This window comes from Numenius arquata, chromosome 2, assembly GCF_964106895.1.
Source record: "Numenius arquata chromosome 2, bNumArq3.hap1.1, whole genome shotgun sequence".
Classification (NCBI taxonomy): Eukaryota; Metazoa; Chordata; class Aves; order Charadriiformes; family Scolopacidae; genus Numenius; species Numenius arquata.
Window position 1 is genome coordinate 22,285,469 of NC_133577.1, and position 17,441 is coordinate 22,302,909.

Sequence of the window (17,441 nt, forward strand, 5' to 3'; positions counted from 1 at the left end):
GGCAATGGTTTTAAGGCTTACTTTTGGCCCCCAATGAAGGTGTCAGTCTCTGCCAAGGATGCAGAGGATGCATCCAAAATGTGCTGCTACTGCGAGTCTTCTTTTTCCTTCCTCCAATCCTGTTTAAAATCCTTTTTGCAAGAAGAAGATGCTCTCTGTTAAACTAGAAGTATTGTCAGTGGCCACTGTAAGTAACCATAACAATCTGTAAGGCAACGTGCAGCTCTGATGTGCAAATGGGATTTAGGGAAGCCTCGCTAACAGGATAACACAGACAGTGTTTAAGCTGAGTTTCAAACTGATCGCAACGCTTCACTTGACAAATGTCTGGTTTTGAACTTTTTTAAGCCTTTGGGGCCTTTAAGCAGAGAATGTCAGTCTCCTGCAGAATAAATCCTTAATATTCTGGGCTTTCGTTTAGGAACAGGAAAAAAACTCTTAGCAGAGAAGAAGCCAAAAAGAATATCTGATTTCATTGCTTTCATCATACACCACTATGTACCATTTATTTTCTCTCAGAAGCCAGGGGCATATCTTCTCTAAATATTTACCTACTTTCTTTCTAAGGGCATGTCTGCACTGCAGTCACCACACTGATTTGTGTTGTAGACATACCCGCCTTACTTTTGACCTAATGCATCTAATACATCCAGGCTCTAATAGCAGCCTAATAAAACCAAGGTCTCATAGTTACAGGGTGAGGTCAGGGTAGCCTGCCACATCTGCTAGGAATATCTTCCAGCTATTGCTCTGTGCCGAGCCAGCCACCCCAAAGCTGCACTGCAGGTTTTGCAGTGAAACTGGGGACAAGCGGGCTTTACTGGGCATGGAAGTTTGGCTACAGGAAATCCTTCATTCATATGGGTCATTAATGCCTTTCTGAAATGGACCCATGTCTGCCAGGTCTTTCTCTGCCTCATTCACCCACCAGTCAACCCAGGCAAGCAGAGGCTGTGCCATCTCCTTCTCTGGAGGCTTTCAAGCCCTGACTGCATTAAGCCCGAGCAACCTGGCCTGACCTCAAAGCTGGTCCGGCTTTGAGCAGGGGTTGGTCTAAAGGCTCCTGAGGTCCCTCCCAACCTGAATTATCCTGTGATCCCGTGATCCTTGCCCAGAGATGCCCTTCTTGACTTCTTGGAGGGCTTGGCCCCATCTCTGTCCGAGTAACAACTACAAAGCTTTGTACTCTGAGCTTTCTCTACCTCAGCATAAGAAACTAAAGGCATGACTATATCAAAGATGGTGGTTTTTTCTCACCTCACTTTCCCACAGACAGGCAGTATTGATCTCTCCATCCTAGAAGGAAGCTAAGGCACACTTGGGTGCCATAAAATGGCTCTGGTTGAGGAAGTAGAAAAAGTCAAAGTTAATGGATCATTATAAGGAAAATAAGGATGTGTGACCAAAGGCCCACAATGACTACCTAGTTTGCTAAGTACTGTGGGAGGCCTTTGGCGTATCTTAACTGAAATCAAACAGATTCCTGTTCAAAAGGTTACTCTCACATTGTGACTGCAAACCCTGGTGCACGCCCCACTTGTTCTCAGAATTGCTCATCACCTCAGCAATCTTCCTGCTGCCCAGGACAAGCAATGTTTTTAAATGTTTCTTTCAATTTTTTGACGCTCATATCTGTCTTAAGTTGTATCATCTGTCTTGCTGTGCATGATGCTATGTAGCTATTCTGAAAGCCTCAGCCTGCCTTTCAGTACACATGGCACAACCTGCAACCCAAGTAGAGGATGAGGGCTTGGAAGCCATAGCTCTGTTCCCAGTATTGGCATTGCTTTGCTTTGCTTTGTGTGAGCTCACTTACACCAGTCCCTCTCTCTGCCTCCCCCTATAGAAGGCAGAAACAAGTAGCAACCCACAGTGATGTGAGGATGTGAACATTTGCATGTCCTTAGCTGGAAGGCGCAAGAGAAGAGGGAAGCACTCTGTGCATTAAAATGACTCCATCTCCTTACCACCTCTTCCCCAGAGAGGATGGATCCAACATTACTAAACTCCCTGCCTAGTTATGTTTCCTCCATCCCCTGCAGCACCCTAGCTGTGCTCCACTGTATTTTTTCTGCTTCAGTTGCCTCCTTTCTCTAGCAGCCAGAGCTGTGCACTTATTCCAAAGGCAGCCCCAACCAGCCATTATGCCAGGCAGTCTTATTCCTCCTGACCTACACGCAGGACTCCAACTAGCCTCTTTTTTTCCGCTAGGCACTCTTTCAGAAACTCTGGGGAATACTTAGCACTTAGCTGCCTACACATCCTGGCCTTTCTGCCTCTGGGAGCTGCAGGGCAGCTGCCTGGCAGACAGGCTGGGGCTGCCCAGCAGCCACCACTCTCTAAAGCGCTTGTGCTGCTCCTACCAGCGCTGCCCTTTCAGCTCAACTACCAACACTGCACTTCCCAAAGGCAAGAGGACGATGAAGCCTTCCATGAGCCTCTAGTTAACTTGGGGAAAGTACTTCAGGAGACCCATTTTCAGTGTTTTCCATGAAATTTAAGAACCCAGTTGCTTAGCTCTTTGCAAAATGAGGCTTGGGTGCTCTTGGGAAATTTGCCTGAGGTCTCTTCCCAGACTTTGCAGTAGATTTGTCTGAAATGTCTTTACATCTGAGTGACATCTACACGTGAGCCAGACACCCTGGCCTCAGTTAACAGAGATAAACAGGCATTTACAGGAAACAATTCATCTTTTCCTATGGTAGATACCTAAAACAGCCCAGAGCGATCACAAAACGACTGCTCTCCTCCATAAGCTATAAATTTAATTTAGAAAAACAGCTCAGCCCTCAACATGTACTGGAGGATTCAGTTGCCTGGTGCTTTCTGAGCTGCCCTACCTTATTGTAGACATTCACACAGGCAGATATATACATATATGTACAGGAGCCTTCAGGAGGCAAATGCCCTTCCAGCCTGTCACCTGGACACCAGACAAAGGATCCTGGTTCCCTGTCCTGTTACCAACAAGATGAGGGTTGCTATTTTTGGGGTAGCTGGAATAATTTCCCTCCATTGCAACCCTGTATTTATATCCTATATGTTAACATAAATGGTCCATGCTGGTATAGCTGAAAACAAATAATTTGGGCCATGGTGTTACACAGCAAAGCAATGATTAGTGAAATAATAGTTGATTTTATTAAAAAGAAAATAAATCAAGTGAGCTTCATGGCTCTGCCAGAAGTACTGCCAGAATAAAGTGCAGGGGTATCATTCCGGTTCTGCAGATAACTGCCCGAACCAGGAAATGTGTGCAAGATGTCACGTTACAAATGTTACATCATCAGGAAAAAATCTCAATGGTTGATCATCGCCTGAGGGGGATGTCAGTGTTCCTAGCTTCTGTGCAGAATGAAGTCTTATAGGAATTAACTCTTTCCTAGGTGATGCACATTACTAGATTTTACCAGTATTTCTTCCATCTTGTTTGCCTAAAGTGAATCATCGTTCTCTTACTTTCCATTTTTGTCTTTCACTCAAGCCATAAATGGCATGACTTTGCAGTGACAGCTGTCTATCACAGTTGCTGTGTGACTGAGGACTTTTTCTTCTCCACCTCACTAGTGGATTTCTGCTGCCTGCTGGACATCCACCACACATGCCATTCCCATAGAAGGTGATAAATGTTATCTGCTAAATGCACTCTGGGCAGCCTTCCTGCTCTCTGGAGAGCAGCCCTTTGTCTTACATGAAGAAATACTCCCTCTGCATCACCAAAATGACCCCTCCTGTGGTAATACCTAAGGCAGTGTGAACATATGTCTGTTGTCTCTGAAATATGTTCTGGGGAATGCAATGATATAATGGGTTTTTGTCAATTCAGAGAACACACACTATGGCTAGTTACTGTTGACTTTCAGGGACCAATGCTGCAGGGATCAATGCCTTCTGCAGCCCCATGCCTGGGCAGGGCAGATTTTTCCCAGTGAGGAAATCCCCCTTCGTCCAGAGGAGATGGAAGTGGCAGTGCGTTTCCCCCCCATAAAATGTCCTTTCCAAGTCAGGGGAACAATGGATAAGAACGTATTTCCTTCTCCTCCTTGACGTTTTGTACATAGAGACGATGTTGTCAGTCTTCAGCAGGTGCCAAGGCATCTGAGCTGTTCTTCATGCTGGATTGCTGTGGTCTGTGCCTGGAAACTGGAGTCCAAACAATTCCTGCTATTAATGCAGGCTCCATCCTGTAGAGACTTCACCTTTGTGCCCCGGGCCAGGCTCTCACAGGGCAGAAGGAGGTGGCCTGTGAGATGGAAGTGCCTGTAACCTCTTCCCTCCCACCTGCATTTGTTCTCAATTGGTTTGCATCTCTTTTGCTTTCTCCATCAGGTAGGATGCAAATTCCTAAATACATTGTTTCATTTTATTCCTTTTTTTTTTTTCCTGATGCAGAACTATGCTGCTGCTTGGTCTCTCCAAGCTCTCCAAGCTGTTTACTGCATGGGCAGCATAGTCCACCTCCCCACTTAAATACACTACTGAGTTTCTTCTTAAATTATTTTAAACATGTGATCTACGTCCAAAAACACACCACCACTTCCCAGTTAGCTAGTTTGCCACTGGTGTGGATTTTGCCTTTGTATTCACACCAAGAGGGCCGGTAAACTTGTGCTTACTTCTTCTAGGGGCCTTCCTCACTTTTGTCCTCTTGATCACATCCCTTCCTGCACAACCAGCTCCTGAATACACCCCCTTCCCAATCACTCTGCTTTTTCTTTATTGTGCAGTCAAACACTATTTCTCTCCTCAGCCCTCACGTGCCTTCCCGCACTCGGCTCCTCAGCTGTTGTCTCCTTCCAAGCTGTGCCACTCCACAGAGCAGCTGAGCAAAGTCTGGGGAGCTGATTTCCCTTCCCTGCTCACAGCCACCAGGGTCAGAGCTCGCAGGCACCTCCTGGACAGCAAAGGCCATCAGTCCTGAGGCAGCCAGGGCCCAGGGGACACAACTCCTCAGCATCTCAGCCCCTCTGCGAGACCTTGGTCCCTTCTTTCCTTCCTTCCTTCCTTCCTTCCTTCCTTCCTTCCTTCCTTCCTTCCTTCCTTCCTTCCTTCCTTCCTTCCTTCCTTCCTTCCTTCCTTCCTTCCTTCCTTCCTTCCCTTGTTTCTCTCAAATTCAATTCTTCTATTGCCTTTAATGCTGTGCAAGCTCTAAGTCTCCAAACAAGTGACTTACTTTCCTCCAGAGGAACTAAAGTACCCCCCAGCACAAAGTACATACTGCACTGCCCCTGAATGTCGCGATTCAGGAAGCTTTGAGCTCCCATTGTTTGCAGTTCACAGAGTTCACCTGCATTTCAGTCTCCTCATCTATTAAAGAAAACAAAGTGGGGAGAAGAGAGAAGGAGAAATACGGCTGTAAAAGCAGCAGTTGGTCAGAGAGCCCTCGTATTCCTGGTACCAGTTGTGGTCCAATCAATCAGTCTCAAACAGCCCACTGGAGAATAACTGCCCAACTTACCCAAATTTATTTTCTTTAATAACTGAATCCTCCTGTGACCCTGTGGTTATTGCTGACACAAAGCAAGGCCTGCTCAAGCCTGATATCTGTTCCCTTGCTCCCTGCTGTGCGCTCAGCAACGGAGCCATCGTCCCCTTGTTTTCTACAGACAGCAGCTTTAAATCACTGCTGGCCACTTCTGCCTGTGAGGGCTGGGAGACACTTTCCTGCACAGGTCACTCACTTGTGTGCGTTCGCCCATACATATTCAGGGAGACTTTAGCTTTTTCTGTTGTAAAATTGCTTGGTAAAATAAAGGCCAAAATGCCTGTGGACATCTGCTTGTTGTTTGAGTACTTGGCTCTGTGAGCACTGTTCAGGCTACGCAGGTGATGCAGGGACTGGACAATCACACAGATGCTCAGCCGCAAAGAGAAAAATGTAAAATCTTCACACTCACGCTCTGGTCAAGTGGCATGGCTAGCCAGGAGGCTGGTGTGCCCCAAACCACCAGACATTGAGATTAAATGAAGGAAAACACAATCTTCAGTGTTATAAGGCAGGTCCACATTGTGGGTAGAATCTCAGGGCACATGTAACATTGCAAACTGTGATCCTTTTTTTCGGGGGTGTTTAAAATCCTTGTGAGAAATGTGGAAGAATGTTTTTTGAGAATTCTGGAAGAGGAATTCTGCTCAGACTTGGAAGTTCAACTATAAGGTAAGCCTCGGGAAGCAAATGAAAGTTCTTTAAAGGGTAAATGAAGGTTTCTTTGAGTTGACATAAAAACCACATTGCTTTTTATGTTAAAAAAAAAAAGTGTAGGATTTGAGGAATAAAAAAACTTATAGAAACTTAAAAACTTGAAGCTCCTACAGACTTTGTCCCAGGTTTGAAGCTTACAGTGCAAGCTCAGCACAAGAGTCCAAGTGCTGCACTAACTTATTGCAAAGATTTGGCCAGCCTGGAGAAGTCTTCTACCGCTACCTGGAAGGCTCAAGACATTCTAACAAAGCAGCACCCATGAGCTTTCCCTCAGGGAAACCCAAATGTTGGATATAAGGCATGCACTCTGCCTCAGCCATTGCTGTGGCACAACAGCTCCTGCAAAATGCATTTACTGAGCACCCTGTGCTGCATACACGTGCCAAGTGATTGCTTTCCTACTAAGGTATGAGGCTGAAGTTCAGACACTTCGTACCAAGGGCTGTCCTGTGATACACAGCATCCCTTCCCCAGCAAGCAGCTGGGCATGCTTGGGAGTGTCAGCTCTCTCCAGCTGCACAGCTCGGAGCCGGATGGGGCTGGGCATCCCGGGTGTCCCAGAGCCCTGCCTGCATGCCACCCTATGATGGCTGCACTGTGGGGACACCCTGTCCCCAGGGCAGGGCTGTGGCAAGCTTCTGCCTGCCTGAGCACCCCAGGAAAGGGCAAGGTTCCCTCTGCAACGCTGCTCAGAGGAACGTCTTTCACCCAGCTCCTGCCTCCCTGAGCACCCCAGGAAAGGGCAAGGTTCCCTCTGCAACGCTGCTCAGAGGTACGTCTTTCACCCAGCTCCTGCCTCCCTGCCAAATGCCTTCTCCCTGTGGAAACCTAAGCCTGTGTTATCACCAACTGTACGAGTGGGCTCAGCTGGATGAGGTTGGGTAGGGGCTGCCGTAGCCACGGAGCTGCCTGTCGCCAAAAGGGAAAATTCACATGTTGCTCATATGACTGGTCTTTCTGCTGGACGGCACTTGAGGGTTACACACCAGATGAAGCTTTGATTTAAGCTCCTGTCTGAGAACAGGCCTGCTGTCCTGGAGAGATAGCATTTCACCCACTGAAGGAAAGAGGTTTTTGATGCTTGACTTATCTTGTTTGGCAAGGGGGAAGGCCTGGGTTACATTTTCTAGCCGTGTAGGTATAGACCAAATCTCATGTTACGTTCCATTGGAACCAGGGTCGGACCCCGCTGAGATATTAAAACAAAAATGTGGGTCAGCTTGGATGCTTCACTTCAGTGAGGGTTTTAAAATCTTTTCCCTTTAAAAAGCTGTATTTTTAGTAAATCTCCAGGACTAATTACAAGAGGAAATATCTGCACTACGCCTGTCCTGGAGAGCAGATTCTAGGAAAGGAAAATCCACTCCAAAACTGTAGGAATGGCCCCACAAGGCAAAGTTTCAATCCAAACCTTTGCATGGTCCAGGAGAGGATGTGCTTTCCCTGGGAGGGGAGTATAGGGCCAAGCCCCTGCCCTGCCAAGGTTAGGCAAGACCAGAAGTGAGGAGGCAGAGGGACGAAAAGCTGAAGCGCAGGGAGGGAAGGTCATTGAGGGTGCTCAGTAAGCCTGTAGTGAGGGAGCACGTGTGGCCTACAGGTATTTCAGGTATTTCCAGGTGAGGCAATGCAGTTGTCTTCTCCTGGGCTGCTTTGTGCAGGGTGTGTGCTGCAGCACGCCCCGCGGGTCCCGGGTCTGGTGGTGCTGTGAGGACGGGTGTTGCTGGGGCAGCACCCAGAGAGGGAGCTTGGGACCTCATCCATGTCCCCTGTATAGCCATAACCCAGGCAATTTAGGCTTGGCACGCCCTAATGACAGCTGAACATCCACAGCCCCTCCTGAACCGAGTAGGATGGGGCTCTTTTTGCAGGAGCACCCAGGGCATGTGAGCGGGCAGGGCTGCAGGACTCTCGCTCACCTGGCAGGGCTGCTGCTCACCCAGCACTCTGCGAGCAGACCCGTGGGTCTGTCTGTGGGGACGTCCTGTCATCTCATGACACACAGAATAATTAGTAGACTTTCAAGCTAAAAAATTGGCACAGGCTGCGGATGAATGGGTTTTTTTCCAGTCATTATCATGTTTGTGCTTGGGTGCAATCCAAAGTGTATAAACCTTCCTGGGGACATTAATTGGCTTCTTATTGCCTGTCCCTCAGTATGGCAGGGGGCTTGGGGCTGATGATGTTTGGCTTTTCATAGGTTTGCTGAGTCCTCTAATCTTATGTGAAAATTATCTGGCATGAGTTCTGCAAGTCAGAATGGCAAAAGTATAATTAATTCCCTGTGTGAAGTGAAAACAGCCAATTTTCCACAGCGTCAGCTTGAACATCAACAAGTCATGGAAGTAATATGCAGAAAGCAGACAAGATTTGCACACAGACAGCAGATATACTGAAGTTTTATAGGGCAGCAGTGCTTCGTATGCCGCTGGATAAAAATGTCAATACGTATCTGAAGTGCTCTTCATTCCCTGTATGTATTCAGCTGAAAGTCCGGAAAAACCGATAAAGGTAGCCTCATTTTCTGATCAGTAAGTATCTCAATACAAGGAATTTGTTGAGAATGCATGCTCGTGTGATATTTTTTTCTAGACACTACCATTTTGCAGACAGGTCCCCCACAGATATTTCAGCACAGAATGGAAATTATTTTTCTCTAACCAGGGGCAGGGATTGAAAAGTAAAACATTTCTGAAGGCCAAGCCCACCTCTTCCAGTACCTAAGACCTTCTCTCCCTATAGCACACTCTCGTGTGCTTGTGTGCTGTCTTCCTTCTGACCTCCTGTTCGCTCCCACCTTGCTGGTCAGGGGCTGGGCCCCTGAACCATTAGAAATTCATTTGCACAACCTGCGTCTGACTTAACAAACTCCAACAGCTCTAAAAGAGGTCTTCATTCCTCTCTGACCCCCAAATACACATAGTGGTCACCACAGTCTGGCTGGCCTGGAGACCTGCTGGCATGTCTGGAAGCCAGCTAAAAGGGTCCCTGCAGGCTAATCCTGACCCCCCGACCACTGTTTGCTTTGCATGGCTGATAACTTGATTTGGAGAGGATGGGTCTCCAAAAGAAAACCTGAGCTGTTGATGCGCCGGGGAAGCCACGCTGCATTGCTTCTCATAATGAGTGGTGTTGAAAAGCACCTCTCAAGCTCCATCATGCTGTTTTGCTACAGGTGAGTTGCAAAGCAAAGAAGAAAAGCGAGTTATGCTCAGATAGCGTCAAATACAACTTGTTCCTATTAATTGGGCCCTGGTGAGTATCCAGAACAGATGTTACAGATATACGTCTCACCTCTCCGAAACCCTCTTGACGCTTCCTGTTACATTCTGGGACAGTGGTGAAATTAAATATTAGCACCAATGTTACAAAAGCCAGCGTGTGCAAACTGAGATGCCTTATCTTTTTTTTTACCACTATACTTAGAATAATGACATGGTAGTGCAGGTGTAGCATACGTGTTGGCAAATGTGAATTCTTGAGGGCAACCACCACACTATGTATTACAGTGACAGTGCTGGTGTTTGCATTGTCATTCTCTGTGACACTGCAAACCAACAATTTCAAATTAAAAGATCTAATAAAAAGGACATGTATTCACTAGCTATTTTCCTTTCCTCTACCTGCACATAGCCTTATCAGTGGGAATAACAGAGGGAGAAATCCATCTTCGTCCTTTACCCATTTCTACTTTATACTTCACATGTCCCAGAAGCTTCCTCATCATCACAGGGACCATTTCTTATGCCTCTCCTTGCTGAACAACTCTTAGTAAAAGGCCAAGATAGCTCTTTGTGTATGTAAAATGTAGCAGAAATATTAAACCAAAGATCAAAGGCAGTTCTATTCCTCAGATATTTTCCCTGACCCTTTAAACTGGCTAGGTGCAGAACGAATAATAAGGACCAGACTCTGCCATCAATTACGCATGGTTAAATCCAGAGTGGGCTGTTGTAAATCAAGTTACTTTAGCGTTACACAGCGTAACCGGGAGCAGATTTGGGACCTGAGTCTGCAGGCCAAAGAACCGGACCGCAAGGCGAAAATCCCACTTCTTTCCCTCTTCTTTTCACCTAACCTCTTTGGCTCTTCACATAAGCAGCCCCATCTGCCTGCTTAGGGAAGGACACAAAGCTAAGGCCGTCCTAAGCCAGCACAATCCAGCCAAATGGATCACAGATAAATGAGTTTTTTATTTAACTAATGTGGCAACACGCAGCCCAAAAGGACCAAACAACATCTATTTTTTATCAGCAGCTCTTTTCTTTCTCTTCCCGTTACATGATGCTTCTTCCCCTCACACAAGTCTAACACTTTAATCTAGCTAAATATTTGCAAATTGGCACCACATCAGATTGAGACAACAGAAGGGAATAAGCAAAGTGATGCAAGCCATGATATACTTCTTATTACAGTGATAGCATTTCACAAGATTAAAGCGGATTTTCTAGGCAATGGAGACAAATCCAGCACCAGCTTTATTGAGAAAACGTTGCAGATGCTTCACCCATTAACACGTGGTAGTGCAAACAGAGATTATCTCCTTTTCCAAATGAGCACCATCAGTGCTGCTATTACATTTATTACACGTTTTCCCACTCATAGATTCATAGATTCATAGATTGGTCCAGGCCGGAAGGGACCTCCAAAGGTCATCTAGTCCGACCTTCCCGCAGTCAGCAGGGACACCCCCAACTAGACGAGGTTGCCCAGGGCCTCGTCGAGCTTCACCTTGAATATCTCAAGGGAAGGGGCCTCAACCACCTCCCTGGGCAATCTGTTCCAGTGTTCCACCACCCTCATAGTAAAGAACTTGTTCCTAATATCCAATCTAAATCTCCCCTTCTCCAACTTAAAACCATTGCCCCTCGTCCTGTCACTGCAGGCCTTTGTAAACAGACCCTCCCCAGCCTTCTTGTAGACCCCCCTCAGATACTGGAAGGCCGCTATTAGGTCTCCCCGAAGCCTCCTCTTCTCCAGGCTGAACAACCCCAGCTCCCTCAGTCTGTTCTCATAGCAGAGGTGCTCCAACCCCCTCATCATTTTGGTGGCCCTCCTCTGGACCCGCTCCATCAGGTCCATGTCCTTTCTATATTGAGGGCTCCTTTTGAAAGGCAACGTGTTGGCTGAGGGAACCTGGGTGAGCCAATGAAACAATCTTTGAGACAGAAGTCCCACCCCAATCGCAGCACCCAGGGAAATTACCAGTTGGTGACACCACTCTTGGGAGTAAAACCGCCAACCGGGATGAGAAAAGGACAAAGGAAGGGAAAAAAAAGAAAAAACAAACCAACCCCAAGCCCTTCCATCATGGGGATTTTATGGGCCATGTGTCCTGAGAACCTCCAGTCTGGTCCATTCACTGAGACAAAGCTTTTTGTAAACACCAGATTGTGTTATCTTTTTGCCACCCTGATTGCTAATTAATCAGAAACAGAAATGCCTGGGTGAGAAATACAAAGTGGCAGGGGAAAATTAATGGGAACCTGTGCAGCAACTGCTGTCCTCACTGTGGAAACACCCCTCTGAAGCCAATAGACTGAACTACAAAGCAAATGGGGGCTCACGTTAAACCGGGACCCCAGGATCTAGCACTCCCCACCCCCAAACACCTTTTTATCTTGTTTATTACAGAAATGACAGCTGTCAGGACTACGAGCCACAGCAGCCCCAGGGCACTGCTTGGTTGCAGCCCTGACCCTGCCCGCCGCCACTTCCAGTCCTCTCCCTGTGCTCCTCTCTCCTCCATGGTCTTCTGCATCCAAAGCGTAGGTCAAAATTTCAAGCCTCATAAATGTTAAGACTCTCAGCTGTACAGTAAAGTGACACAAAGGACCCATAAGACAGCTGCTGTGACATGTCGATTCCCTTTGAACTGTTGCAGATGGATGAGGATCTGGGGCTGCTTTCTGGTCGGCCAGCCCTGGTTCATGCCAAAAAGCTTTACCAGCAAACACGGCCTCCAGTCAGAACAACCTGGTCCCAATTAGGACCAATCTGTGGCACTTTAAAGGGGTTAAGTGACTGTTTTAACTGACCCTCCAGATGAAGAACTCCAAAAATCTGGACTGGATCCCAAACAATAACGGTGCTTATCAAGGCATCCTTCTGTCATCAGGCTTGCCAAGTGCCTCCTGTCCATCTCTCATCATTATTTTGATGTTGCTCCCAAAAGCATTGAATTAACAGTTCCTTCTCTGCATTCACAGGGGTAAAATGCCTGATCACCTCTACAGCTTGCATTTCGCATCCGGACAGTAAGCTCCCAATGCAAAAAGGGGGAGTTTCCTCTGTTAAAAAATTTGGTAAGAGTCCAACTTGCTTGCTTCTTTTGCATTTTCCTGCTACAGGAGGCAGTTATAATAATATCATACTCCATTTTCTCCTAGCCTGGAGTAACAGTGTATCAACTGTCCCCATTGCCCAAAGTCAAGCATCAGCAGATTACATATTGTTGAAAGCCTGGAATCACAACCTCCCAGAAAATCAGGAATATTTTTAAATTACTGGGCCAAATCTGCTGCCTGTGACCCCTCTACAAACATTACATTTGGACAAGTGCCTTTCACAACCAAATTTATCATGGGAACATTTTCAATGTCATTTTGATAAAATTCACTGAGTTTCCATTCTAACTGGGCAAACGATACCTTCCGCACAAAATATTTGTCCAGTGAGTCAAAATCAGTTTTAAGTTATACTTGAAAGAAGGACATGGAGATCCCTTCCTCAAAGAACTTTGACAGGAGAATATTATTTTGCACTGCTGTTCTTCCTCCATCTCAGGCAGCTCAAGCATTTTTGCCCTCCTAAGGTCAAATGTTTCAAATGCAACTGGGAATTTGCACAGTCAGACCTGGAATAATTATAAAGGGACCTGCTTTCCACTGGGTTGGTGGTCAGCAAACCTATTGAAAATCCCTGGTGAGCTACCCACCGAAGTGGCCAAAAACTTGTGTCATGTCTGAAAATCTTGGCCTAGTGTGATGGAGCCTTATAGTACTCTGGTGCAATAGCAAATGTGCACCATTTGTGTCCTCCAGGTGGAGGGAATGATAGAGGAAGCGGTCACTTGACTTTCATCTTTGGTAAGATCACAGATCCATAGAAAAATTTGGATCAGAACTCCTGGCCACATGGACAATATGGTCTGTTGGGAAAGTGCCAGCCTGGCTTCTCCAAGGAGAAATTCTTCTGGAAAGCTGCTGCAGATGTGAGGGATGAAGGCAAGCTTGGGGGTAATGGGGATTCCAGGGACATGATATGGCTGGATTCCCAAAAAGTGTTTGACAAGTCTCAACACCAAAGCTTGTTGAAACATCAACAACAACATGCTCAGCATTACCAGGAAGAGTGCTGAAGAACAAAACACAGGGCACAGATTTTGCCCGTGGCTCTGCTCTCCACCCCTCAGGAGTGGGCTGGTGGGGTTAGAGGAGAACCAGAGGGATGGCAACTGAAGTGATCAAGAGGATGGAGCTATGAGGAGAGATTGAAAAAGGCTGGGATTCTTCAGCTGGGGAGGAAAAAAGCAAATACGATGGTGATTTACAAAACAGAGAAGGCAGTAGATCAGGTCTCACTGTCATTTACCTGGTCACCTGGCTGCATGTTTACCTGTAAACTGCCATTCGCCACTTCCTACAATGCTGGAGCCAGGGGGTACGTGATGGAATGAACAGGAGCTCAGTTTAAAACAAAGGAAAACAAATACTTCTTTACACAGCAGGTGTGGGACCTCTGGGGCTGCCTGGCATCAGTGAGAAAGAAAGCAAATTCACGAACAACAGCTCCATGCAGATACTGAAAGGATCATGCAGGAATGCACCCACCAATGTCCACCTTGTACAACTGCAGGCCTGAGTCAGATGTTAGGAAAATTATTGATTTAAACTTTAAAACCCTGAGGTTTCACATTACTCTGAATTTTCTGCTTGAATCTCTGCATATCTTCTCGGGTGTTGGTGGCACAGGTTTTGGCCTCCTTCTGGGTTACCCAGTCTAGATAAACATACGTGCTGCTGAAACTGTTTCCAGGAACTCCTTCCTCTCCCTGCAACCTCTTATCTCCCAGAGAAGATTGTCAGAGGGTACTTCAAAGCCCTTTGAAAATGGCCAGGGATCTGCCTGTAGCCCAGCAGATACAGGCACCCTCGCCCTGAGAAGTCAACAGCTGCCCCGGCGCTTGGTGCCGCCTTATCACCACCGCAACAACCAGCAGCGGGAGAGACTTTACCCCCTTGCTATCGCCACCCAATCTTCAATCTTTGCTCTGCGATATGCCACTAGTCTTCTCCCCAGATTCACCCAGGTGGGTTGTGGCAGGTGATGAAAATGAGGGGGGATAAAAAAGGAGTGGGTTTTGCTCAGCCCTGAGAAACAGGGTAGCCTGAAGCCTGGTGAACTTGTAATTAAAATGTGGAAAGGCCATGACAGAGCTCAAAAGATGGAAGAATAGGATACTGGGAGCAGAAAAATGCTGAGTACTAGGCTTTGGTCAATGAGCTGTTTTGAATTAAAAATAAATGAGAAAATTGCCTATAGAGAGGGGAATGTGGGGGGAATGGGGTGGCCGTGGAAAGAGAGGATGACTTGGGGAACTATCGTTCCAGCAGTGCCCTCAGATAAATCTCGTTTGGCATTCCTCAGCCAAAAGACTACGAGGTGTATTGAGGCAGAGGAAAGTGGTGCAGCTGTTTCATGGTGTGGTTACCCACGTTGAACCATGGAAGACCAAGTGCCTGCCAAGACAAAAGGCAGGACTCCGTGCATGCAGCTCACTCCATCAGCAACTTGAAAATGGAAACGCAAAACATAAAAATTACATTTCCCCCTGGAACTTGTTTTCTGCCGTCGTTAACAAGTAGCACCACTGCAGTGGCCAGCATCAGGGACACAGACGAGGTGGCCACAGAGGGCCCACAGCATACACACAGCCAGGGACATCCCGCAGTGATAGGAAAATTAGCAACTGTCTTGATAAGGACCTTGCTTTATCCCATGTCATATCATCCCCATTAAGTCACTTCCACTAAAATTACCATCCCAGAAAGAAGGGTTTTAAAAAGACATTTGGAGTTAATTGAATAAATTGTGGACCAGGAGTCATAAACATCAGATGGGTATATGGGGAGACTGGTGACGACAACACACTTTCTAGAAAGGGGAAGAAAAATAATTTGCAAGAGATGTTGGGTTGGGATTGCATTAGCCAAGTGATTAAGCCTGTCCTCTGATGAACAATAACCAAAGGACTTCTATATGACTCTGAGAGGCAGACACTGAAACTAGGTCTGTTGGGTGAATTAATGCTTATGCACAGAAACAGCAAGCTAAAATTTACAAGGAACATGAAGTAGGTGGGCTGGACCCAGAAGACCACCAAAAGCAGCAAAACTCTGGAGCAGAAGATTGTCAATATCCATCCCTTCCAGTGAAGTTAGGGGTGACAGAGCTATATAGAGGTGCCATCATTACGAGCACACCTGCAACTCCAGAAGCTTAATAGGGATCATTGCTTGTGTCTTTTTCATGCTACATAAAGCTTTACAGCTCTGCATCTCTGCTGACTTTGGTGAAATGATTCCTCTTTTGCCTCCAGATAATAAGATCGAGATCCAACCTAAATGCCGAGATCTAAAGAACAACAGACATCTGGTGACACTCTTGCACCCACCATTAGTGTATGAATCAGTGTCTGCTGCAGGTCTTCTTGCCCTGTGCTTAAGAGTCAGCAGAGCTCCTCAGGAGATTGGGGCAGGCCCCTGCAGATCAGCAGTGCTACTCCTCATGCTTCCTCCTCTAGACACATTTCCCTTGCTGAATTAAAAAAACCTGGGGCTGAATTAAAAAAGCTGGCCCAAGCTGGGTCTTTATGCCTTTTTTTTTCATATACTTCACTGATTTATCCATCCTGTTAAAACAGTGTGGGGAAATAAATCGGTAACACTGAAGAATACTCTGCTTCAGATGATAAAATTCATTGAATTACACAACTGCTTGTTCCCCAGGTTATACCATAGAGAACTGCACTAAATGGGTAATGAACAACCCTCATCACGTTACATCTTCCCACTGGGTGCCAGTAATGTGGGAAGCTAAAGCTTCAGAAGGTCCTATTGGATCTTGGGGCCCTGCTGTTGGCTTGAAACCCATCCTGCTCTTTCAAAAACATTAAATACATTAGGACAGCCATGTTGGTTGATGCCAAAAGTCCACCTCATCCCACATCCTGACCCTAGCCAGCACAGATGCCTGGGGAGAGACTGTAAGAACTGAGCAAATGCAGAGTGATTTTTCCCTATAGCGTGCGGTGATATTTCCTCCCAGCTTCCAGCTATCTGCAGCTTTGAGACTTCCTAAGGAAAAGGCTGTATTTTTGTACTTAGCAGCCCTCCTTGGGGCTGTTCGTTTCCCCATGCATTTCTCTAATTAGGCTTTTAATCTGCTTATGCCTGGAGTACGTAGTTTTTATCACTCCCCATTGCCCAGGAGTCCCTTTGCCAGTTCTTCTGAACTTTATAATGTCTCTTTCCTGAGTAGTTGTTTTTCCCCTCTCCCCACCTTGCTGCATGCCAGGTCAATACTAAAGGCAAAAGCTGATAGAGGTCTCTTCTGTACAAACCTTCTGTACAAACAGATTATCTACTAGAGCTCAGAAATGTTGCTGAATTGCAAGGGCATTTCAGTGAGGTTCAATGTTTAAGCATTATACGTATGACAATGTTAGGTCAGCTGCATGCAGTTATACAAAAAGGCCATCTCCTGCAGCATGTGTGTTACTGACCTTTCTGTGGTCAGTAACTGATGTCTATGAAGAAAATAAAAAGCAAAGTATGAGTGTGGTGAAGTTTCCTTAGAGAGTTCCTCTCCCAGAACTGCCACATTTGTCAATGTCTCAGCTCTAGTCAACTGTCAATCACACCCTAGAGGTACGTCCAAGGCACAAAATACATGGGGAAAAATGGTAAAGATGACATTTTTCCATGAAAAAAAAAAAAAAAATCAATTTTTCCTAGAGCACTTTAATTTGATATGAAAGAAAACAAAATCCTCTCTTGGGAACTTCCATCCATCACAAAACGGCAGTGATTTCCGCATTCCTGGAAAATCTTATCTACAGCAGGCTTACTTAGGTACTCTCTTATCAGCCTCAGCTGCCACCCCATCCAGTATCTCAAGCAGGGCAGCTGAAGGAGCCTTTTGATCACAGCAGCACACACATGCACAGCGTTACCCTGGC